Consider the following 24156-nt stretch of genomic DNA (forward strand, 5'->3'; position numbering starts at 1 on the left):
TGGAGGTACCGGGGATTGAACCCGGGGCCTCGTGCATGCTAAGCACGCGCTCTACCACTGAGCTACACCCCCCACAATTACAGCCCCTCTGTGGAAAATCATTTAATGGCAAAAGCTGACTGCATTATTTTTCACGAACCCTAGCCCAGTACAACTGGAGAAGGAAATGGCAACCCACTCCACTGTTCTTGCCTGGAGAATCCCAGAGACCGGGAGTCTGGGGGGCTGCCGTCTCTGGGGTTGCACGGAGTTGGACACGACTGAAGCGACTTAACAGCAGCAGCAGCAGCAGCAGCAGCAGCAGCAAGATACCTTTATTACCTTGGTTAAAAAAAAAAAAGTTGAAAATCTAAAAGTGGGCTTCAGTTATGAGCTCCTCCATGACTGAAATGTGGCACATATTTAACATGCTAACGGATTACACTGTATCAACTAAAAACCATAGCTTGCCGAAACCCGGGGTCGAACCAGGGACCTTTAGATCTTCAGTCTAACGCTCTCCCAACTGAGCTATTTCGGCCACTCGGAATAAAAGCTTTTGACCTCTATTTTTTAATAACTAGATTGTTTTCAGTTTTTTGGGGGGTTTCAAATTCCTTAAGCCTGATTTTCTAGTTGTCCAATGGACTTGCCTGCCCAGAAAGCACTGGAATCTTTCTTCCATATGTGCCGCTTGGATCAAGTTCCCTCTGGTGTGGGATCGTAGGTGGAGCAGGGAGGCAGAAGAGAGGTAAAGCAATTCACTGGAAAGTCTTTCGGCTTCTCCACATCCTGTCAGTTGACCCAGACCCAGTTCAGAAACGAAAAGAACATAAAGGCAGTATTATTTTGTTTTGGGGGGGGTGTCTCTTATTTTTCTCTTCCTCTTGATCCTCCTTCTTTGAAAGTCTCCAAAAATGCTGAGAAATGGAATCCAATAACTCTATAAGTTTGGAAAAATATATATGTACTGCTGCTGCTGCTGCCAAGTCACTTCAGTCGTGTCCGACTCTGTGTGACCCCATAGACGGCCTCCTACCGGGCTCCCCTGTCCCTGGGATTCTCCAGGCAAGAACACTGGAATGGGCTGCCATCTCCTTCTCCAGTGCATGAAAGTGAAAAGTGAAAGTGAAGTCGCTCAGTCGCGTCCAACTCTTAGCGACCCCATGGACTGCTGCCTACCTGGCTCCTCCATCCATGGGGTTTTCCAGGCAAGAGTACTGGAGTGGGGTGCTATTGCCTTCTCCGTAAGTCCCTTATATGCAAACTTTCAAGGATGCCAATATGCGTTCCATCAATGTCAGACATGAGTGCTAGTGCAGCTTACCCTCCACCTCCTATTACTGATGATCCTTCCACTCGACCGTGTCCCACCTCCTCTCCCTCCTCCAGGCAATAACTCTTCTTGCCTGTTCACTCCATGCTAGCCCCCTGTATGCCAGCTGTTGTACTGTACTACTATACTGTACTATAAGATTAAAAATGTTTTAATTTTTCGTTTTTATGTGTTCTTTGTGTGAAAAATATTATAAACCTATAACAGTATGGTACTATATAGTGATTGTATTTGTTGAGTACCTAGGCTAACTTTGTTGGACTTACAAACAAATTGGACTTACCAACTCACTCTCAAAACAGAACTCATTCCTATGCATAAACATTACCAGACTACATCGGTTCAGTTCAGTTCAGTTCAATCGCTCAGTCGTGTCCGAACCTCCGCAACCCCATGAATCACAGCACACCAGGCCTCCCTGTCCATCACCAACTCCCGGAGTTCACTCAAACTGATGTCCACAGAGTCGGTGATGCCATCCAGCCATCTCATTCTCCGTCATCCCCTTCTCCTCCCGCCCCCAACCTTTCCCAGCATCAGAGTCTTTTCCAGTGAGTCAACTCGTCACATGAGGTGGCCAAAGTATTGCAGCTTCGGCTTTAGCATCAGTCCCTCCAATGAACACCCAGGATTGATCTCCTTTAGAATGGACTGGTTGGATCTCCTTGCAGTATAAGGGACTCTCAAGAGTCTTCTCCAACACCACAGTTCAAAAGCATCGATTCTTCGGCGATCAGCTTTCTTCACAGTCCAACTCTCACATCCATACATGACCACATACTCATCACAATTATTCTCAACTGACAGGAAAGCAACTGTCACAAAAATTAGAAAATTTTAAAGAGCATACCTCATTACAACAGACTTCCTTCACAAGAAATCAATAGTTAAATTTTTTATTTAAAATTTTTTTACACAATCTAAAAAGTTACTTTCCATTTAAAGTTATTACAAAGTGAAAGTGTTAGTCACTCAGTCGTGTCCAACTCTTTGCCATCCCATAGACTGTAACTTACCAGGCTCCTCTGTTCATGGAATTCTCCAGGCAAAAAATAATGAAGGGGATTATCGCATTTTTCTCCAGGGGATCTTCTTGACCCAGCAATGGAAGCATGATCTCCAACATTTCAGTCAAGTTCCTTACTTCCTGAGCCACAAGCTTTGTTCCCCTGGAACCTGTCTTACACTCAAATTTGTACCTCCCACTCCCCAAATCTACTATTGCCCTTCCCTCCCCCTGGTAACTACTAGTTTGTTCTCTATATCTGTGAAGTCACATCAATAGTTGATTTTTAAAATAAGGCAAATGATTTGGCATGGTTTCCTTTGACTTCTGATGAGTCAACAGGTGTTACCAATATTATTCAGCTGATTAATCAAGGAATCAGAGCCCGTTTGAAGTGACTGAAGGAATAATCTGTGTGAGTAGTCTTCCTGGAAAAAATTTCAGGTAAGACTATTTTGTGAGAAGTTGAACAAACAATTCATTTCAACATGGAGTGAAATCTGCTACAATATTTTAGAACTGGTTGCAGCTAATAAATAAAGGTTTATTTGAACAAGTTTTAAAACTTGTGGAAAATATAGGTCACAATAAGTGACCTACAAATAAGTAGACATTTCCTGCCTTTATTCAGGTACTTGTAAACTTTTGAATGTCATAGGTCATCGAACAAAGAGGTAACAGTGGAATCAATCATTGCCATTTTTGAAAATTTATCAGTCATATAAAATGAAATCTTTGGCCTACCCTGCTAAATCACTTGTCAAATAAGTAATAAGCCTTAGTTCAGGGCTGAGATTAAAGCCCTGGAGGTGCTGGGGTTGAACCCAGGGCATCATGCATGCGAAACACTGTGCTCTACCACTGAGCTACATCCCCTGCAGAAGGTGTCTAGGATATTCCATATGGCAAGTTGCCACTATCCCTGGGTCAGGGAAGAGCTCTGGGAGAAGATTCCTTGGAGAAGGTAATGGCTACCCACTCCAGTATTCTTGCCTGGAGAATTCCATGGACGGAGGACTTGCTGGGCTACAGTCCATGGGATCACAAAGAGTTTGACACAACTATGTGGCTAACTTTCCTTTCTTTTTGCTAGTGTATGAGATGAGTGCAATTGTGCGGTAGTTTGAGCATTCTTTGGCATTCCCTTTCTTTGGGATTGGAATGAAGACTGACCTCTTCCAGTCCTGTGGCTACGGCTGAGTTTTCCAAATCTGCTGGCATATTGAGTGCAGCACTTTCACAGCATCATCTTTCAAGACTTGAAATAGCTCAACTGGAATTCCATCACCTCCACTAGCTTTGTTCGTAGTGATGCTTTCTAAGGCCCACTTGACTTCACATTCCAAGATGTCTGGCTCTAGGTCAGTGATCACGTTGGTGATGGACAGGGAGGCCTGGCGTGCTGTGATTCATGGGGTCGCGGAGAGTCGGACACGACTGAGCGACTGAACTGAACTGAACTGTTGTTCCATGTCCAGTTCTAACTGTTGCTTCCTGACTGCATACAGGTTTCTCAAGAGGCAGGTCAGGTGGTCTGGGATTCCCATCTCTTTCAGAATATTCCACAGATTAAAAAAAAAAAGAGGTACAAAGTGGTAGCGTGGCCGAGCGGTCTAAGGCGCTGGATTAAGGCTCCAGTCTCTTCGGGGGCGTGGGTTCGAATCCCACCGCTGCCAACTCCTTTTAGGACTTCCCTGTAGCTCAAACCTTTTAGGACTTTCCTGGTGGCTCAGACGGAAAAGCGTCTGTCTCCAATGCTGGAGTCCCGGGTTCGAGCCCTGAGTTGGGAAGATCCCCTGGAGAAGGAAATGGCTATCCACTCCAGTACTCTTGCCTGGAAATGGAAAATCCCATGGAAAATCCCATGGACAGAGGAGCCTTGTAGGCTACAGTCTATGGGGTTGCAGAGTCGGAAACAACTGAGCAACTTCACTTATCCCAAACGCTGAAGAACCTGCCTGCGATGAAGGAGACCAGGGTTTGATCACTGGGTTGGGAAGTTCCTCTGGAGAAGGTAATGGCAATCCACTCCAGTATTCTTGCCTGGAGAATCCCGTAGACAGAGAATGCTGGCTGGCCACAGTCCGTAGGGTCGCAAAGAGTCGGAGAAGACTAAGCAATTAACACACACACATACAAATAACAGGGAGGGAACACAGCCCCACCCATCAACAGAAAATTGGATTAAAGGTTTACTGAGCATGGCCCCGCCCATCAGGCCCAGTTTCCTCCTCAGTCCCTCTCTCCCATCAGGAAGCTTCCATAAGCCTCTTATCCTCCATCAGAGGGAGACAGGCTGAAAAACACCATCACTGAAAACTAACCAGTCTGATCACATGGACCACAGCCTTGTCTAACTCAATGAAACTCTGAGCCATGCCCTATAGGGCCACCCAAGACAGACGGGTAATGGTAGAGTTCTGACAAAATGTGGTCCACTGGAGAAGGGAAGGGCAAACCGCTTCAGTAGTCTTGCCTTGAGAAGCCCGTGAACAGTATGAACAGTAAAAGGTCAATGCTGCTGCTGCTGCTGCTAAGTCGCTTCAGTCGTGTCTGACTCTGTGCGACCCCATAGATGGCAGCCCACAAGGCTCCCCTGTCCCTGGGATTCTCCAGGCAAGAACACTGGAGTGGGTTGCCATTTCCTTCTCCAGTGCATGAAAGTGAAAAGTGACAGTGAAGTCGCTCAGTCGTGTCCTACTCTTCGCGACCCCATGGACTGCAGCCTACCAGGCTCCTCTGTCCATGGGATTCTCCAGGCAAGAGTACCGGAGCGGGGTGCCATTGCCTTCTCTGAAGGTAGAAAAGGTCAACAGGAGTAGATGTTTAATATTTGTCATAATAACATTAGTGATCCAGGGGATTTTTATAAAATGGCACTTACTTAAAATCTGGGAAACCAGTGGATTTCTATGGCACTCTCATGTGTGCATGTATTCAATATAGAGCAACAGTTAAAAGGCTGGAATCATTGATAATAGTGAGGGCTTTTGAAGTGGAGAAGCCTGAGCCAGAGGCTAAATTCTGCAGTCCAAGGGAAGGAAATGACAATGGCGGAGTGGTGACAGGATCAGGGGAAAATACGGTGCCAGAGAAAGTTTTATTGGGAAGGTTTGCATATCAGAGTGAGGATGCTCCAGACAGGATCTGTAAGCAGTAACTATGCCTCTGCTGGAAGGAAAAGTCTTTAAAACAATTCAATTATCCTGGTTTCACGATTGTGGTCCTAGAACATGTTTGACTGAATCACCAGATACAAGGGATGGGCAGACAGAGTGAGTCTCAAGTCTCTTTGAGAAAGTGGAAGGAGTGTCTTTCCTGGTGAAGGTGACTTCACAATGGCATGGAATAGCTTGATAGGGTGCTTCTTGCATGAAAATATTTACCTTGGGTGGAATGTGCCCCCTAAGTTAATTCAGAGGACAACTAGCAATTTTGTGCATCTGGTCAATGTCCAAATGTTTGAGGCAGGAGAGATGCAAGGTTCCCAGACTCCTGACATAAAACTTTTACAGTGGCCAATCACTTTATGTGACAGTGTGGTTTCTTGGATGTAGCCAATTGTTTGCAAAAAAAAAACATTAATTTTAACACAAATCAAACCATTCACCTCTTTTGTGACTAAGAATAACCTTTTTCTTTCTCTCAAATATCTTGCTTTGCACTCAAGTCTCCCTCTACAACACTCACCACCCACTCCCCAGATTTAAGTGAGACACAAAAGCTATTTTACTTCGTAAACTGGATTGTATGATCAAATTCATGTTGATTCATCAAAATCTTTAATAGGACCACAAAGTTAAACTACTTGTAAGAACAGGTAGAATTGTCCCACAAGTACGTAGCAACTGTCCTAAATCTCTGAACACTAGTGTCCTAAATCTGTGTTCTTTGATGTTTCCGTAAGTGCTTAGGACTCCAGCAGTGTATCTGCATTAGCAACATTTTCAAAAGGTAACGCTCTCCCAAGCATACCCAGCAAGTAGACAGGACAAGTAGAAGGAGAAAGAGGTTTCCCTGTACTCTTTTTACATCTTTCCTTTTGGGATCCAAACAGGCCAGGACGGTTTATCAAGTCTGCATGGTGAGCATCTCCTGCCTTCTCATCTCAAACCTGACTCTGGTGAACATCCATTCTGAGTCTCTTAGAAGAGGGCAAGGACACAAGAGAGTGGCTTGCCTCTTTGGCTGGGCATTCGCTTCTATACCTGTCATCATGGCCAGCCATGATGACATCACATGTCTGTGATCAGTGCATTTCAGAGGGCCGTGTGTCCAGGAAATTATGCAGCCAGTCTGTCCTTCATCTCACCACTGGAGAATCCTGTGTTCTTCATGCCAGAGGAGGAATTGTGTTCCCCAAAGTACTAGGGCAAGTTCACTTCAGATTTTCCAGCTTCTTAATTTTAAACTTTCTCCAAATCCAGGGAAAACGCCATTGAACTGATTCCTGAAGCTAGTTTGATGAAAGATGAGGTGGGGGCATAGTCTGAGTGATTTTCCTGCTCTCTGAATGCTAATTTTCCCCAGTAAGTACTTTTTGTGTAGTAAAGACCTTAGTCAACATAGGAGTGATTTCACAGTGACTATAGTGGATGGTTTTAAAAGGTGGACAAATCTGAAACAGAAAAACAGATATCAAATATTAACATATGTATGGAATCTAGAAAAATGGTACTGATGAACCTATTTGCAGGGAAGGAATGGAGACGCAGATGTAGAGAGTGGACTTTGGACACAGCGGGGCAAGGAGAGGATGGGAGGAACTGAGAAAGTAGCATTGACATATACGTACTCTTGTGTGTCAAATGGATAGCTTGGAGAAGGAAATCGCAACCCACTCCAGTGTTCTTACCTAGAGAATCCCAGGGACGGGGGAACCTGGTGGGCTGCTGTCAATGGGGCCGGACAGAGTCGGACACGACTGAAGTGACTTAGCAGCAGCAGCAGTGAGGCATTGCTATATAACACAGGGGGCCCACCCTGGCGCTCTGTGATTACCTGGGGAGAGTGGTGGCGGTGGGGGGAGGGGGAAGGAAGGATCAAGAGGGAGGGGAAACATAGATAATTATGACTGATTCCCCTCCTTGTATAGCAGAAACCCACACAACTTTGTAAAGCAACGTTCTCCAATTACAAAATAAAAGGTGAACTGAGTTATGAGTGACAAATTACCCCAGGGCCATCTTGGTTAGTGCCCGAAGATTGTCACACGAAAAGTCCCACCTGGAGGTGCCGGGGATTGAACCCGGGGCCTCGTGCATGCTAAGCACGCGCTCTACCACTGAGCTACACCCCCCACAGCTACGAGCCTTCCGTGGAAAATCATTTAATGGCAAAAGCTCTCTGCATTATTTTTCAAGAACCCTAGCCCAGCTCAACTGGAGAAGGAAATGGCAACCCACTCCACTGATCTTGCCTGGAGAGTCCCAGGGACGGGGGAGCCTGGTGGGCTTCCGTCTGTGGGGTCGCACAGAGTCGATTACGACTGAAGCGACTTAGCAGCAGTAGCAGCAGTAGCCCAGTACAACCCAGCTCTGTTCTGGAGTATCTTGTCCATGTTTTTGCCCTCCTCACATGGCGCTCTTGGCTCTACAACAGTATGAAGAGAGCTAGAAACCAGAGGAACATCTACTGACATGCAATGGTTTATTCTGTTCGACTCTAGGGATATAGTTGAATTAAGTAAGGTTCCTCACAACATTAAAGAACACACTAAGTATTGTTTGGAAGTTTATAAATTTACTTCCCTGGTGGCTCAGATGGTTAGGAATCCGCCTGCAGTTGGGGGGGAACCTGGGTTTGATCCCTGGTTTGATCCCTGGGTTGGAAAGATCCTCTGGGGAAGGGAACAACATCCCCAGTAGAATTTCCTGGAGAAGTCCATGGACAGAGGAGCCTGGTAGGCTACAGTCCATGGAGTCGCAAAGAGTCAGACACGATTGAGCAACTTTCACTTTCAGTAACAAAGTACCTAGGGAAGAAATCTGTAAACTGGAAAATGTCAGTAAGATTTGTTTTACAAATCATGGATAAATCAGATATTTGAACAACTCATTCCTGGACAAGAATTGCCTGGAATTACTGGGCATGAGTGAGGAGGTGGCCAGCATAAAAGGATCCCCAAACCTAAGGGGTGGGTATTTCCATTTTTTTCTTGTTTTATGCCATTTAATTAATTGCTTTCAAACTTTTCTCAAATCTAGGAACAAGTTTAGTTGAACTGAATCAAGATACCTTTCCCCAGTGAGTGCTAGATGAGCATCATTTACTTACCACCAGGTGTAGGAAGGTTAGAGTTTTGAGACACTGAAACTTGGTGGGTTTCCCAAGGGCAAGTTGAAATCCTGCTCACAGAACTCTAGGTTGAGTTCTGACCATGGTCAATATGACATTGTTGTTGTTGTTGTTGTTGTTTTTCCAAGCTTTCAAAATAAAAAAAAAAAAATGGTGCTTTTAAAATATAGCTGGGGACAAGAAGTGGATAATATTATAGTAATAACAACAGGTTACATTACATGATTATATCACCTCCTTGATAAATAGACTCCCCAAGAGATGAAGTAACTAACTGCCAACAGTTCACAGCCAATAAGTAGCAGGGCAAGTTTCAAAGCCAGGCAGATTTCCTTTAGAGCACCTGCTCCACATCTTTTCTTCTGAGATGGGAATCCTGAAGTCAAAAGGCAACTTGAGATTAGTTTGGATTTATTCCTCTGTGAAAATGTCACTATCACATATAGGGAAAGAAGTAGTCCTACATAATTAATGTTGAGCAGTTTCTAATTCGCTGGGGAAATGGGGAAGCAAGAAAGCAAAGAACTCACAATACTCACCATGAAATAAAATACCTCAAGTCCAGCAATTTGGTCTGCAAACCCTGCTGTGACATTTTGTAGGGGACGTGACAGCTCCGGTTTTGAGATGCCTAAAGGAATGGAAGACAGAAGAGAGAGGAAAACAAAGCATTCCTGAGAACTGGGTATTTATTATAGCATCTCTTTCAAATGGGATTTTCCCTGCCATAAGGAGAATGCAAAGAAGCTTTGCACTAAGATAATATCTATCAAATGAATTAGTTAAATGTATGTCCAGTAGCTAGATTTATAGATTATCATAGCTCACTAGGTAAGCTTCTGGGATTTTTTAAATGGGGAAACAAAGTTCAAATCCCCAGGGACTGAGGTCCTTCTGTTTGAATTTATTCTCCAGTTATTTCTAACTGGCAAATGCCCACTGAAACCTTGCCTGCCATTAAAGTTGTGAATATTTACAGTGAGATCTTCTCCTTAGTGATTGGTCAAGTATTGCAGGGAGCTAAGAATGGTTTGGGAACATTAAAAGGTTGAATAGATAAAACGAAAACTAGTATTAGTTGACACATGAAGTTTATATGAAGTTCAAATGTCAGTGTCCATATATAAAGTTCTATTCGAACACAGGTACTTCATTTACACATCTTCTATGGCTGCTTTCAAGCTACAACAGAGACGATAGGTGACACCCTTTTCTCTTCCCACTGCTGCTGTTCACACTATACATCACAGTGATTCAGTGACCGTTGCCCAATATTTTAAGCGTCATTACTGCATACTATTTTATTATTTTTTAAAATCAGTAGTGCTTACTGTTCACAGGGTGTTAATATGTTGGAGTACTATGTAAACTTAAAGAGGTCATAAGGCAACCCACTCCAGTGTTCTTGCCTGGAGAATCCCAGGGACGCGGGAGTCTGGGGGGCTGCCGTCTCTGGGGTCGCACGGAGTTGGACACGACTGAAGCGACTTAACAGCAGCAGCAGCAGCAGCAAGATACCTTTATTACCTTGGTTTAAAAAAAAAGTTGAAAATCTAAAAGCGGGCTTCAGTTATGAGCTCCTCCAGGACTGAAATGTGGCACATATTTAACGTGCTAACGGATTACACTGTATCAACTAAAAAGCATGGCTTGCCGAAACCCGGGATCGAACCAGGGACCTTTAGATCTTCAGTCTAACGCTCTCCCAACTGAGCTATTTCGGCCACTCAAAATAAAAGCCTTTGACCTCTATTTTTTAATAATTAAATTGTTTTCAGTTTTTTGGGGGGTTTCAAATTCCTTAAGCCTGATTCTCTAGTTGTCCAATGGACTTGCCTGCCCAGAAAGCACTGGAATCTTTCTTCCATATGTGCCGCTTGGATCAAGTTCCCTCTGGTGTGGGATCGTAGGTGGAGCAGGGAGGCAGAAGAGAGGTAAAGCAATTCACTGGAAAGTCTTTCGGCTTCTCCACATCCTGTCAGTTGACCCAGACCCAGTTCAGAAACGAAAAGAACATAAAGGCAGTATTATTTTGTTTTGGGGGGGGTGTCTCTTATTTTTCTCTTCCTCTTGATCCTCCTTCTTTGAAAGTCTCCAAAAGTGCTGAGAAATGGAATCCAATAACTCTATAAGTTTGGAAAAATATATATGTACTGCTGCTGCTGCTGCCAAGTCACTTCAGTCGTGTCCGACTCTGTGTGACCCCATAGACGGCCTCCTACCGGGCTCCCCTGTCCCCGGGATTCTCCAGGCAAGAACACTGGAGTGGGCTGCCATCTCCTTCTCCAATGCGTGAAAGTGAAAAGTGAAAGTGAAGTCGCTCAGTCGCGTCCAACTCTTAGCGACCCCATGGACTGCTGCCTACCTGGCTCCTCCATCCATGGGGTTTTCCAGGCAAGAGTACTGGAGTGGGGTGCCATTGCCTTCTCCGTAAGTCCCTTATATGCAAACTTTCAAGGATGCCAATATGCGTTCCATCAATGTCAGACATGAGTGCTAGTGCAGCTTACCCTCCACCTTCTATTGCTGATGATCCCTCCACTCGACCGTGTCCCACCTCCTCTCCCTCCTCCAGGCAATAACTCTTCTTGCCTGTTCACTCCATGCTAGCCCCCTGTATGCCAGCTGTTGTACTGCACTACTATACTGTACTATAAGATTTAAAATGTTCTAATTTTTTCTTTTTATGTGTTCTTTGTGTGAAAAATATTATAAACCTATAACAGTATGGTACTATATAGTGATTGTATTTGTTGAGTACCTAGGCTAATTTTGTTGGACTTACAAACAAATTGGACTTACCAACTCACTCTCAAAACAGAACTCATTCCTATGCATAAACATTACCAGACTACATACTCATCACAATAATTCTCAACTGACAGGAAAGCAACTGTCACAAAAATTAGAAAATTTTAAAGAGCATACCTCATTACAACAGACTTTCTTCACAAGAAATCATTTTTTACACAATCTAAAAAGTTACTTTCCATTTAAAGTTATTACAAAGTGAAAGTGTTAGTCACTCAATCGTGTCCAACTCTTTGCCATCCCATAGACTGTAACTCACCAGGCTCCTCTGTTCATGGAATTCTCCAGGCAAAAAATAATGAAGGGGATTACCACATTTTTCTCCAGGGAATTTCTTGACCCAGCAATGGAAGCATGATCTCCAACATTTCAGTCAAGTTCCTTATTTCCTGAGCCACAAGCTTTGTTCCCCTGGGACCTGTCTTACACTCAAATTTGTACCTCCCACTCCCCAAATCTACTATTGCCCTTCCCTCCCCCGGTACTACTAGTTTGTTCTCTATATCTGTGAAGTCACATCAATAGTTGATTTTTAAAATAAGACAAATGATTTGGCATGGTTTCCTTTGACTTCTGATGAGTCAACAGGTGCTACCAATATTATTCAGTTGATTATTCAAGGAATCAGAGCCAGTTTGAAGTGACTGAAGGAATAATCTGTGTGAGTAGTCTTCCTGGAAAAAATTTCAGGTAAGACTATTTTGTGAGAAGTTGAACAAACAATTCATTTCAACATGGAGTGAAATCTGCTACAATATTTTAAAACTGGTTGCAGCTAATAAATAAAGGTTTATTTGAACAAGTTTTAAAACTTGTGGAAAATATAGGTCACAACAAGTGACCTACAAATAAGTAGACATTTCCTGCCTTTATTCAGGTACTTGTAAACTTTTGAATGTCATAGGTCATCGAACAAAGAGGTAACAGTGGAATCAATCATTGCCATTTTTGAAAATTTATCAGTATATAAAATGAAATCTTTGGCCTGCCCTGCTAAATCACTTGTCAAATAAGTCATAAGCCTTAGTTCAGGGCTGAGATTAAAGCCCTGGAGGTGCTGGGGTTGAACCCAGGGCATCATGCATGTGAAACACTGTGCTCTACCACTGAGCTACATCCCCTGCAGAAGGTGTCTAGGATATTCCATATGGCAAGTTGCCACTATCCCTGGGTCAGGGAAGAGCTCTGGGAGAAGATTCCTTGGAGAAGGTAATGGCTACCCACTCCAGTATTCTTGCCTGGAGAATTCCATGGACGGAGGACTTGCTGGGCTACAGTCTATGGGATCACAAAGAGTTAGACACAACTATGTGACTAACTGTCCTTTCTTTTTGCTAGTGTGTGAGATGAGTGCAATTGTGCGGTAGTTTGAGCATTCTTTGGCATTGCCTTTCTTTGGGATTGGAATGCAAACTGACCTCTTCCAGTCCTGTGGCCACTGCTGAGTTTTCCAAATTGGCTGCTATATTGAGTGCAGCACTTTCACAGCATCATCTTTTAGGAGATGAAATAGCTCAACTGGAATTCTATCACCTCCCCTAGTTTGTTCATAGTGATGCCTCCTAAGGCGCACTTGACTTCTCATTCCAGGATGTCTGGCTCTAGGTGAGTGATCACACCATCGTGATTATCTGGGTCATGAAGATCTTTTTTGCAGAGTTTTTCTGGGTATTCTTGCCATCTCTTCTTAATATCTTCTGCTTCTGTTAGGTCTGCTGCAAGGTTGTGGACACTGGATGTAGCAGTGCGTGTATGGGACCTTTTGAAAGAGGTCGCTATTATCTTCATTACCTCCACCATAGTTTGGCTGTAGATTAATAAAAAAAAAGAAAAAAAAAAAAAAGGTACAAAGTGGTAGCGTGGCCGAGCGGTCTAAGGCGCTGGATTAAGGCTCCAGTCTCTTCGGGGGCGTGGGTTCGAATCCCACCGCTGCCAACTCTTTTAGGACTTCCCTGTAGCTCAAACCTTTTACGACTTTCCTGGTGGCTCAGACGGAAAAGCGTCTGTCTCCAGTGCTGGAGTCCCGGGTTCGAGCCCTGGGTTGGGAAGATCCCCTGGAGAAGGAAATGGCAATCCACTCCAGTACTCTTGCCTGGAAAATCCCATGGACAGAGGAGCCTCGTAGGCTACAGTCTATGGGGTGCAGAGTCGGACACAACTGAGCGAGTTCACTTATCCCAAACGCTGAAGAACCTGCCTGCGATGAAGGAGACCAGGGTTTGATCACTGGGTTGGGAAGTTCCCCTGGAGAAGGTAATGGCAATCCGCTCCAGTATTCTTGCCTGGAGAATCCCGAAGACAGAGAATGCTGGCTTGCCACAGTCCGTAGGGTCGCAAAGAGTCGCAGAAGACTAAGCAATTAACACACACACATACAAATAACAGGGAGGGAATACAGCCCCACCCATCAACAGAAAATTGGATTAAAGGTTTACTGAGCATGGCCCCGCCCATCAGACCCAATTTTCTCCTCAGTCCCTCTCTCCCATCAGGAAGCTTCCATAAGCCTCTTATCCTCCATCAGAGGGACACAGGCTGAAAAACACCATCACAGAAAACTAACCAGTCTGATCACATGGACCACAGCCTTATCTAACTCAATGAAACTCTGAGCCATGCCCTATAGGGCCATCCAAGACAGACGGGTAATGGTAGAGTTCTGACAAAATGTGGTCCACTGGAGAAGGGAAGGGCAAACCGCTTCAGTATTCTTGCCTTGAGAAGCCCGTGAACAGTATGAACAGTAAAAGGTCAATGCTGCTGCTGCTGCTGCTAAGTCGCTTCAGTCGTTTCTGACTCTGTGCGACCCCATAGATGGCAGCCCACCAGGCTCCCCTGTCCCTGGGATCCTCCAGGCAAGAACACTGGAGTGGGTTGCCATTTCCTTCTCCAATGCATGAAAGTGAAAAGTGACAGTGAAGTCGCTCAGTCGTGTCCTACTCTTCGCGACCCCATGGACTGCAGCCTACCAGGCTCCTCTGTCCATGGAGCAAGAGTATTGGAGAGGGGTGCCATTGCCTTCTCTGAAGGTAGAAAAGGTCAACAGGAGTAGATGTTTAATATTTGTCATAATAACATTAGTGATCCATGGGATTTTTATAAAATGGCACTTACTTAAAATCTGGGAAACCAGTGGATTTCTATGGCACTCTCATGTGTGCATGTATTCAATATAGAGCAACAGTTGAAAGGCTGAAATCATTGATAATAGTGAGGGCTTTTGAAGTGGAGAAGCCTGAGCCAGAGGCTAAATTCTGCAGTCCAAGGGAAGGAAATGACAATGGCGGAGTGGTGACAGGATCAGGGGAAAATACGGTGCCAGAGAAAGTTTTATTGGGAAGGTTTGCATATCAGAGTGAGGACGCTCCAGACAGGATCTGTAAGCAGTAACTATGCCTCTGCTGGAAGGAAAAGTCTTTAATACAAATCAATTATCCTGGTTTCAAGAACGTGGTCCTAGAACATGTTTGACTGAATCACCAGATACAAGGGATGGGCAGACAGAGTGAGTCTCAAGTCTCTTTGAGAATGTGGAAGGAGTGTCTTTCCTGGTGAAGGTGACTTCACAATGGCATGGAATAGCTTGATAGGGTGCTTCTTGCATGAAAATATTTACCTTGGGTGGAATGTGCCCCCTAAGTTAATTCAGAGGACAACTGGCAATTTTGTGCATCTGGTCAATGTCCAAATGTTTGAGGCAGGAGAGATGCAAGGTTCCCAGACTCCTGACATAAAACTTTTACAGTGGCCAATCACTTTATGTGACAGTGTGGTTTCTTGCACGTAGCCAATTGTTTGCAAAAAACATTAATTTTAGCACAAATCAAACCATTCACCTCTTTTGTGACTAAGAATAACCTTTTTCTTTCTCTCAAATATCTTGCTTTGCACTCAAGTCTCCCTCTACAACACTCACCACCCACTCCCCAGATTTAAGTGAGACACAAAAGCTATTTTACTTCGTAAACTGGATTGTATGATCAAATTCATGTTGATTCATCAAAATCTTTAATAGGACCACAAAGTTAAACTACTTGTAAGAAAAGGTAGAATTGTCCCACAAGTACGTAGCAACTGTCCTAAATCTCTGAACACTAGTGTCCTAAATCTGTGTTCTTTGATGTTTCCGTAAGTGCTTAGGACTCCAGCAGTGTATCTGCATTAGCAACATTTTCAAAAGGTAACGCTCTCCCAAGCATACCCAGCAAGTAGACAGGACAAGTAGAAGGAGAAAGAGGTTTCCCTGTACTCTTTTTACATCTTTCCTTTTGGGATCCAAACAGGCCAGGACGGTTTATCAAGTCTGCATGGTGAGCATCTCCTGCCTTCTCATCTCAAACCTGACTCTGGTGAACATCCATTCTGAGTCTCTTAGAAGAGGGCAAGGACACAAGAGAGTGGCTTGCCTCTTTGGCTAGGCATTCGCTTCTATACCTGTCATCATGGCCAGCCATGATGACATCACATGTCTGTGATTTCAGAGGGCCTTGTGTCCAGGAAATTATGCAGCCAGTCTGTCCTTCATCTCACCACTGGAGAATCCTGTGTTCTTCATGCCAGAGGAGGAATTGTGTTCCCCAAAGTACTAGGGCAAGTTCACTTCAGATTTTCCAGCTTCTTAATTTTAAACTTTCTCCAAATCCAGGGAAAACACCATTGAACTGATTCCTGAAGCTAGTTTGATGAAAGATGAGGTGGGGGCATAGTCTGAGTGATTTTCCTGCTCTCTGAATGCTCATTTTCCCCAGTAGGTACTTTTTGTGTAGTAAAGACCTCAGTCAACATAGGAGTGATTTCACAGTGACTATAGTGGATGGTTTTAAAAGGTGGACAAATCTGAAACAGAAAAACAGATATCAAATATTAACATATGTATGGAATCTAGAAAAATGGTACTGATGAACCTATTTGCAGGGAAGGAATGGAGACGCAGATGTAGAGAGTGGACTTATGGACACAGCGGGGCAAGGAGAGGATGGGAGGAACTGAGAAAGTAGCATTGACATATACGTACTCTCGTGTGTAAAATGGATAGCTTGGAGAAGGAAATGGCAACCCACTCCAGTGTTCTTGCCTGGAGAATCCCAGGGACGGGGGAACCTGGTGGGCTGCTGTCAATGGGGTCGCACAGAGTCGGACACGACTGAAGAGACTTAGCAGCAGCAGCAGTGAGGCATTGCTATATAACACAGGGGGCCCACCCTGGCGCTCTGTGATTACCTGGGGAGGGGCGGGGGAGGAAGGATCAAGAGGGAGGGGAAACATAGATAATATGACTGATTCCCCTCCTTGTATAGCAGAAACCCACACAACTTTGTAAAGCAACGTTCTCCAATTACAAAATAAAAGGTGGACAGACTTATGAGTAACAAATTTCCTCAGGGCCATTTTGGTTAGTGCCTAAGGATTGTCACACTAGAAGTCCCACCTGGAGGTGCCGGGGATTGAACCCGGGGCCTCGTGCATGCTAAGCACGCGGTCTACCACTGAGCTACACCCCCCACAGCTGCGGGCCCTCTCTGGAAAATCATTTAATGGCAAAAGCTGTCTGCATTATTTTTCAAGAACCCTAGCCCAGTTCAACTGGAGTATGAAATGGCAACCCACTCCAGTGTTCTTGCCTGGAGAATCCCAGGGACGGGGGAGTCTGGGGGGCTGCCGTCTCTGGCGTTGCACGGAGTTGGACACGACTGAAGCGACTTAACAGCAGCAGCAGCAGCAGCAGCAGCAGCAAGATACCTTTATTACCTTGGTTAAAAAAAAAAAAGTTGAAAATCTAAAAGTGGGCTTCGGTTATGAGCTCCTCCATGACTGAAATGTGGCACATATTTAACATGCTAACGGATTACACTGTATCAACTAAAAAGCATAGCTTGCCGAAACCCGGGATCGAACCAGGGACCTTTAGATCTTCAGTCTAACGCTCTCCCAACTGAGCTATTTCGGCCACTCAAAATAAAAGCCTTTGACCTCTATTTTTTAATAATTAAATTGTTTTCAGTTTTTTGGGGGGTTTCAAATTCCTTAAGCCTGATTCTCTAGTTGTCCAATGGACTTGCCTGCCCAGAAAGCACTGGAATCTTTCTTCCATATGTGCCGCTTGGATCAAGTTCCCTCTGGTGTGGGATCGTAGGTGGAGCAGGGAGGCAGAAGAGAGGTAAAGCAATTCACTGGAAAGTCTTTCGGCTTCTCCACATCCTGTCAGTTGACCCAGACCCAGTTCAGAAACGAAAAGAACATAAAGGCAGTATTATTTTGTTTTGGGGGGGTGTCTCTTATTTTTCTCTTCCTCTTGATCCTCCTTCTTTGAAAGTCTCCAAAAATGCTGAGAAATGGAATCCAATAACTCTATAAGTTTGGAAAAATATATATGTACTGCTGCTGCTGCTGCCAAGTCACTTCAGTCGTGTCCGACTCTGTGTGACCTCATAGACGGCCTCCTACCGGGCTCCCCTGTCCCTGGGATTCTCCAGGCAAGAACACTGGAGTGGGCTGCCATCTCCTTCTCCAATGCGTGAAAGTGAAAAGTGAAAGTGAAGTCGCTCAGTCCGTCCAACTCTTAGCGACCCCATGGACTGCTGCCTACCTGGCTCCTCCATCCATGGGGTTTTCCAGGCAAGAGTACTGGAGTGGGGTGCCATTGCCTTCTCCGTAAGTCCCTTATATGCAAACTTTCAAGGATGCAAATATGCGTTCCATCAATGTCAGACATGAGTGCTAGCGCAGCTTACCCTCCACCTCCTATTGCTGATGATCCCTCCACTCGACCGTGTCCCACCTCCTCTCCCTCCTCCAGGCAATAACTCTTCTTGCCTGTTCACTCCATGCTAGCCCCCTGTATGCCAGCTGTTGTACTGTACTACTATACTGTACTATAAGATTAAAAATGTTTTAATTTTTTGTTTTTATGTGTTCTTTGTGTGAAAAATATTATAAACCTATAACAGTATGGTACTATATAGTGATTGTATTTGTTGAGTACCTAGGCTAATTTTGTTGGACTTACAAACAAATTGGACTTACCAACTCACTCTCAAAACAGAACTCATTCCTATGCATAAACATTACCAGACTACATACTCATCACAATAATTCTCAACTGACAGGAAAGCAACTGTCACAAAAATTAGAAAATTTTAAAGAGCATACCTCATTACAACAGACTTCCTTCACAAGAAATCATTTTTTACACAATCTAAAAAGTTACTTTCCATTTAAAGTTATTACAAAGTGAAAGTGTTAGTCACTCAGTCGTGTCCAACTCTTTGCCATCCCATAGACTGTAACTTACCAGGCTCCTCTGTTCATGGAATTCTCCAGGCAAAAAATAATGAAGAGGATTATCGCATTTTTCTCCAGGGGATCTTCTTGACCCAGCAATGGAAGCATGATCTCCAACATTTCAGTCAAGTTCCTTACTTCCTGAGCCACAAGCTTTGTTCCCCTGGAACCTGTCTTACACTCAAATTTGTACCTCCCACTCCCCAAATCTACTATTGCCCTTCCCTCCCCCTGGTAACTACTAGTTTTTTCTCTATATCTGTGAAGTCACATCAATAGTTGATTTTTAAAATAAGGCAAATGATTTGGCATGGTTTCCTTTGACTTCTGATGAGTCAACAGGTGTTACCAATATTATTCAGCTGATTAATCAAGGAATCAGAGCCAGTTTGAAGTGACTGAAGGAATAATCTGTGTGAGTAGTCTTCCTGGAAAAAATTTCAGGTAAGACTATTTTGTGAGAAGTTGAACAAACAATTCATTTCAACATGGAGTGAAATCTGCTACAATATTTTAGAACTGGTTGCAGCTAATAAATAAAGGTTTATTTGAACAAGTTTTAAAACTTGTGGAAAATATAGGTCACAATAAGTGACCTACAAATAAGTAGACATTTCCTGCCTTTATTCAGGTACTTGTAAACTTTTGAATGTCATAGGTCATCGAACAAAGAGGTAACAGTGGAATCAATCATTGCCATTTTTGAAAATTTATCAGTCATATAAAATGAAATCTTTGGCCTACCCTGCTAAATCACTTGTCAAATAAGTCATAAGCCTTAGTTCAGGGCTGAGATTAAAGCCCTGGAGGTGCTGGGGTTGAACCCAGGGCATCATGCATGCGAAACACTGTGCTCTACCACTGAGCTACATCCCCTGCAGAAGGTGTCTAGGATATTCCATATGGCAAGTTGCCACTATCCCTGGGTCAGGGAAGAGCTCTGGGAGAAGATTCCATGGAGAAGGTAATGGCTACCCACTCCAGTATTCTTGCCTGGAGAATTCCATGGACAGAGCCTGGAGGGCTACAGTCCAAAGGGTTGCGAAGAGTTGGACATGACTGAGCGACTAACTGGGGGCTTTTTTGAGATTTACGCTACACTGCTGTTTCTGAAACCCTCAAGAGAAGAGACTTTGCTTTCTGAATAGAAAAGTGTCTGAATACAAAAGAGATCTTTCATAAGTAGGGAACCCTCCAAGGACTGCTGCTAGCTGACTTCCTGAGTGGCAGTTCCTGTCCACCACCAAGCGTACATCAGGATGAAATATTATTCTGTTGCATCTTCAACTTCTTTTCTGTTTGCAACGCTCTTAGAAAAATATAAAAGATGGTGGTGGGGAATACAAAGGCCAGTGCCATGAGAACTACTCAGGAAATTTAGGTCCACGTGGGAAGATAAGAGTGAAGTGTAACTAATATGGATATGAAATGAAGAGCCAAGTCAGTCATAACTAAACCACTGTGCCTAGCAGAAGCAGCATTCTGTCCAGGACACTGCAAATCTAGCTCTGAGACCCCAAAGGACAGAAGACAGGAAAGAGGATTAGAAAAGATGCTTCTGTCGATATTGCTCCTGTTTCAGACAGAATGCTTTTCCACAAGAAGGTGAATTGAAGGAAGCCGAAAAGAAAAATTCTTTAAAAGAACCCCCCACACCTGGGTAGGTCCTCAAAATCTATTTGTCCCTGGATCACAAATAAGTTGATGTTTCCTGCCTTTATTCAAATGTGCATCATTGTCAACTCAAACACCTATACTTTTTGTGTGTTTTTGTTTAGTTTGTTTTAAGGAAATCCTGTCATAAGTGGAAGAGGATAGGAAATCATGTAATTTAAAAACTTCTCTAAATGACTGAAAATCAGCAAGGTGCAGCTGTTCCTAGACTAATGTCAGAGAACTGGAGAGTTGAGGGGGGACGGAGAGGAGAGAGGGAGTGGGGAGGCGAGACCATCCTGGCGGGAGAGTGGGGAGGGGAAGACAGCTGGGGGAAAGAAGCAGCAGCCAAGTCGGAGCACGAAAACGAGGACACAAGAAGAAAGTTTGGTAATGAGCATTATACACCACTGATATTCGGATAAGGGAGAATGTGGATGTATCCGAAATCTTTGTCTCTTCTGCATGTCGACAGGTTCGCCGCAAGAGGAGTCTTCCTTATTTTAAGCGAAGTAGGTGAAAACGTATGTCCTACGAGAATCCGGTTTGTTTTGTTCCAGTTATCGTAGTTTGAGAGATACTAGTTGCTCTTTTCCTCGCTGGATAAACAGGCTGTGCACTTTGGAGGGCGCTTGTGTAGCTGAATTTTTGTTTGCGGTGCAATACAGCCGGAAATTCCCTGGAGTTTTGGCAACCCACTCCAGTATTCTTGCCTGGGAAACCCCATGGACAGAGGAGCCTGGCGAGATACAGTTTACGGGGTCGCAAAGGTGTCGGACACAACTGAGCGACTGAGCATGCACGCAGGCAGTGCAGGAATTGATAGCTTTATAAAGAGCAACTGGAAAGCCACGTCTGGATTCCTGTGTGACTGCAGTGAGAGCAATGTTGAGCGTAGAAGCAGGGTCCGCCGGTGGCTTTGGGCTTATATATCTGAGGCAGCAACAGATTTTTAGCACACTAGATTTGGAATGTGAGGGGCAAACGAGAAAGAAATGTAAGCCGGACAGCAAACGAACACTTTTAAATACATGTCCAAGAATACAAGTGTCAGCACCTTGGATAGCGCTTCAAACTTTTGATCTGAGGGTCGAGCGTTTAAGTGTCTGAGCGAAGATTCTTTAGCTCTTCCATTCTTGTTTCTTACTCTTACGCAGAGGTCTCCTGAAACCCAGTTTTCTTCTAGAAATCTTTGGGACATTTTCAGTGTTCTCTACTGTTTACATACTACACTTCTCCCAGTGGGAGTTCTGAAGAGCCACAGTTTGAACAAAGAAAGTCTATTCAAACGATTACAGTCTGTCCCCCTCTAGATCTTTGTTTTAAGCACAAATGGTATTTCCATCAAAGATACATGAGGATCAGAATTATCTGGCTTCACTTTGGCCATTTCCGAAGTCCCCATACAATACTGTTATCTAAGAATCGTAGAGGTGGGGGCATGCATCCTATGCATTGTGTGTACCCCAAAACACAGCTGTGATTGCTCAAAATGGCTCTAGAGAAGATGGCTAATAACACATGGACAAATGGTTTGAGTACACCCGCACGAATTATATCATTGTATTCCAAAGTGACAAGAAAAACTGTGGCACAAGAACAAGGCGGGAAACTTTGATTGACTCATTCAAAAGACCAAAGGCAGCAAAAACAAAAATGACAATAATAAACAAACCAAAATCTCTGTTAGATGGCTTACTGAGGTCTCCAATAAACAGTCTCCCAAGTGGAGGTGCCGGGGACTGAACCCGGGGCCTCGTGCATGCTAAGCACGCGCTCTACCACTGAGCTACACCCCCTAGCATACCTATGCTGCTTTCTTATGCAAATTATTCATGTGTTCTCTATCATCAACAACTTCCTTAATATAGATGCTAAATTATTTACTTTAACTTAATTTTTGCCACATGTTCATCCAACATGTCCCAACCAGCATCTTTGATGAAATGTTTCATTTCTAGCACCTCAATTACCATCCTATTTCACTCTCCTAAACCATGCTGCACAAAATTTTCCCACTTTCCCTTACTTTTTCTGCTCAATAGCAAAGTTAATTCATAACATTTCACTCCAAGGGCCTCATCATCACTGTTGAAGTCTGTCTTCCCAAGGAACATTTGATTGAAGGAAAATAAAAAGGAAGATCTGGCTCTCGCAGGATCTCTCGAACCTGAGGCAACAAGCACAACAAACGCACATTATCAGGCTTGAGGACCCAGTGACATTGGCAGCATCATTGAGGAGCACGAAGGGTAAAGAAGAGAAAGAGAAGGAAAAGCGAAAGTAAGACTTTCTCAGTCAATTATCTTTTAGAAGACATTATTCTTTCAACTGTTCGGGTTAATGAAAGAGTTGTGGACCAAGGAGAAGCAAACCTGTCCATTGATGATCCCTTTTCTGTGCTTCTCTACTCTTCTACCACCAACCATAATTATATTGTTCAGTCACCAGAAGTAGTAGGCAATGGATCATTATTCTTTCTGATCAAGTAAACTGATGTTAAGGCTTTTACTTTGGGTGGAGTGGGCTGCTTAGAGCTCTTGTAAATTAATTCACAAGACAATTAGTGATTTTGCATCACTCACCAAATCTTCAGTAATATCTAATATGAATGAAACATCATGACAACATCGGGGGTGTAGCTCAGTGGTAGAGCGCGTGCTTAGCATGCACGAGGCCCCGGGTTCAATCCCCGGCACCTCCACTTGGGTTTATCTATTTATTGAGGACTACTACCAATGAAAAAAAGTACTGAAAGGTAGCACGTGGTTTGTGAATCTTCAACTGTTGAGGTCTACCCAAAATAGCATCACTCATCCATCCCTCCAGGAGTTTTGAAAGAGGATCAGGTATTTGTCATGAGGAATTAACCCCCTCAGTAATTTACACAAGTTAGCTGACCGAACATTTGGGAAGTTAAGGATTTTATGCTATCAAGCTTTCCTTGACATAACTCAATACACCCCCTTCTCCCACTGATTCTTATCTCTTTAAATAAAATCATGCCTTTTATTCATAAATTCCAATCACAAAGAAACACCAGAAAATCATGTAAAGACTTTGGAGTTCAAATGAAAATTAGTAGCGGAATAGAAAGGGAGCAAAATGTTCCTGTGTCCCAACGTTGGCCATAACAATGAAAGGACTCACTCTCACTTCCTCTCTCTGATTGGTACATCCGTGGATCCTGATGCGAGAGATACATTGCCATTAGTCACTGATGAAGAGTATTTATCCTGGATAGCATTACATGCCCTCCCTCACCAGAAGTATTGTCTCTTAGCTCATACCATAACCAAGTATTCAAAAGGTCATTCCACCATCCAATCAGGCTAGTTGCTTCAGGTTTAGCGGCCTTATGGTGAGGCCAGTGAATTCCAGAATATTAGCCCATTGCTGATTTTTTTTTTCTACAAACTGGCTTCTTGTTTCAGAAACAATGCTGTAGGTGCTGTTGAATAAGACATTCAGTAAATTCGTGTTTGGTGTTTTTGGCCAAAGCATTGTGGGACATGAAGGGAAATCTATGTATAGAATAAATGTCTATTCCAGTGAGATTAGATATACATTGTGCCCCTAATACAGAAGTGGTCAAATGTAAGGAACCTGACACCAGAGTAGGTAGTTGGTTCCCCAGTGGAATAATAACCCCCAAGTGAGGGCTCAAAGTTTGTGATGTTGGTAGTTTAGTCACTTCAGTTCAGTTCAGTTCAGTCTCTCAGTTGTGTCCGAATCTTTGAGACTGAGCAGTAGTTTAAACTACATTGTTTTAGTGCACAGAAGTCTATGTTGC

At 43.8% G+C, this 24156-nt stretch overlaps 10 non-coding genes across 10 annotated transcripts; 3 read left to right on the forward strand and 7 right to left on the reverse strand.

Moving 5' to 3' along the window:
• On the reverse strand, positions 1 to 72 carry TRNAA-AGC (transfer RNA alanine (anticodon AGC)). The gene has a single exon. It is a non-coding gene; the product is annotated as a tRNA-Ala (tRNA).
• A 375-nt stretch (positions 73 to 447) lies between these two features.
• On the reverse strand, positions 448 to 520 carry TRNAF-GAA (transfer RNA phenylalanine (anticodon GAA)). The gene has a single exon. It is a non-coding gene; the product is annotated as a tRNA-Phe (tRNA).
• A 3395-nt stretch (positions 521 to 3915) lies between these two features.
• On the forward strand, positions 3916 to 3997 carry TRNAL-AAG (transfer RNA leucine (anticodon AAG)). The gene has a single exon. It is a non-coding gene; the product is annotated as a tRNA-Leu (tRNA).
• A 3551-nt stretch (positions 3998 to 7548) lies between these two features.
• On the reverse strand, positions 7549 to 7620 carry TRNAA-AGC (transfer RNA alanine (anticodon AGC)). Its single transcript has one exon. It is a non-coding gene; the product is annotated as a tRNA-Ala (tRNA).
• A 2649-nt stretch (positions 7621 to 10269) lies between these two features.
• TRNAF-GAA (transfer RNA phenylalanine (anticodon GAA)) lies at positions 10270 to 10342 on the reverse strand. The gene has a single exon. It is a non-coding gene; the product is annotated as a tRNA-Phe (tRNA).
• A 2940-nt stretch (positions 10343 to 13282) lies between these two features.
• TRNAL-AAG (transfer RNA leucine (anticodon AAG)) lies at positions 13283 to 13364 on the forward strand. The gene has a single exon. It is a non-coding gene; the product is annotated as a tRNA-Leu (tRNA).
• A 3494-nt stretch (positions 13365 to 16858) lies between these two features.
• Positions 16859 to 16930, reverse strand: TRNAA-AGC (transfer RNA alanine (anticodon AGC)). The gene has a single exon. It is a non-coding gene; the product is annotated as a tRNA-Ala (tRNA).
• Positions 16931 to 17303: 373 nt separating this feature from the next.
• On the reverse strand, positions 17304 to 17376 carry TRNAF-GAA (transfer RNA phenylalanine (anticodon GAA)). Its single transcript has one exon. It is a non-coding gene; the product is annotated as a tRNA-Phe (tRNA).
• Positions 17377 to 22090: 4714 nt separating this feature from the next.
• Positions 22091 to 22162, reverse strand: TRNAA-AGC (transfer RNA alanine (anticodon AGC)). Its single transcript has one exon. It is a non-coding gene; the product is annotated as a tRNA-Ala (tRNA).
• An 833-nt stretch (positions 22163 to 22995) lies between these two features.
• Positions 22996 to 23067, forward strand: TRNAA-AGC (transfer RNA alanine (anticodon AGC)). The gene has a single exon. It is a non-coding gene; the product is annotated as a tRNA-Ala (tRNA).
• Positions 23068 to 24156: the final 1089 nt, after the last annotated feature.

The sequence above is a fragment of the Moschus berezovskii genome, chromosome 23 (assembly GCF_049115385.1).
Source record: "Moschus berezovskii isolate FMDL1 chromosome 23, NW_MosBer_1.0, whole genome shotgun sequence".
Taxonomy (NCBI): domain Eukaryota; kingdom Metazoa; phylum Chordata; class Mammalia; order Artiodactyla; family Moschidae; genus Moschus; species Moschus berezovskii.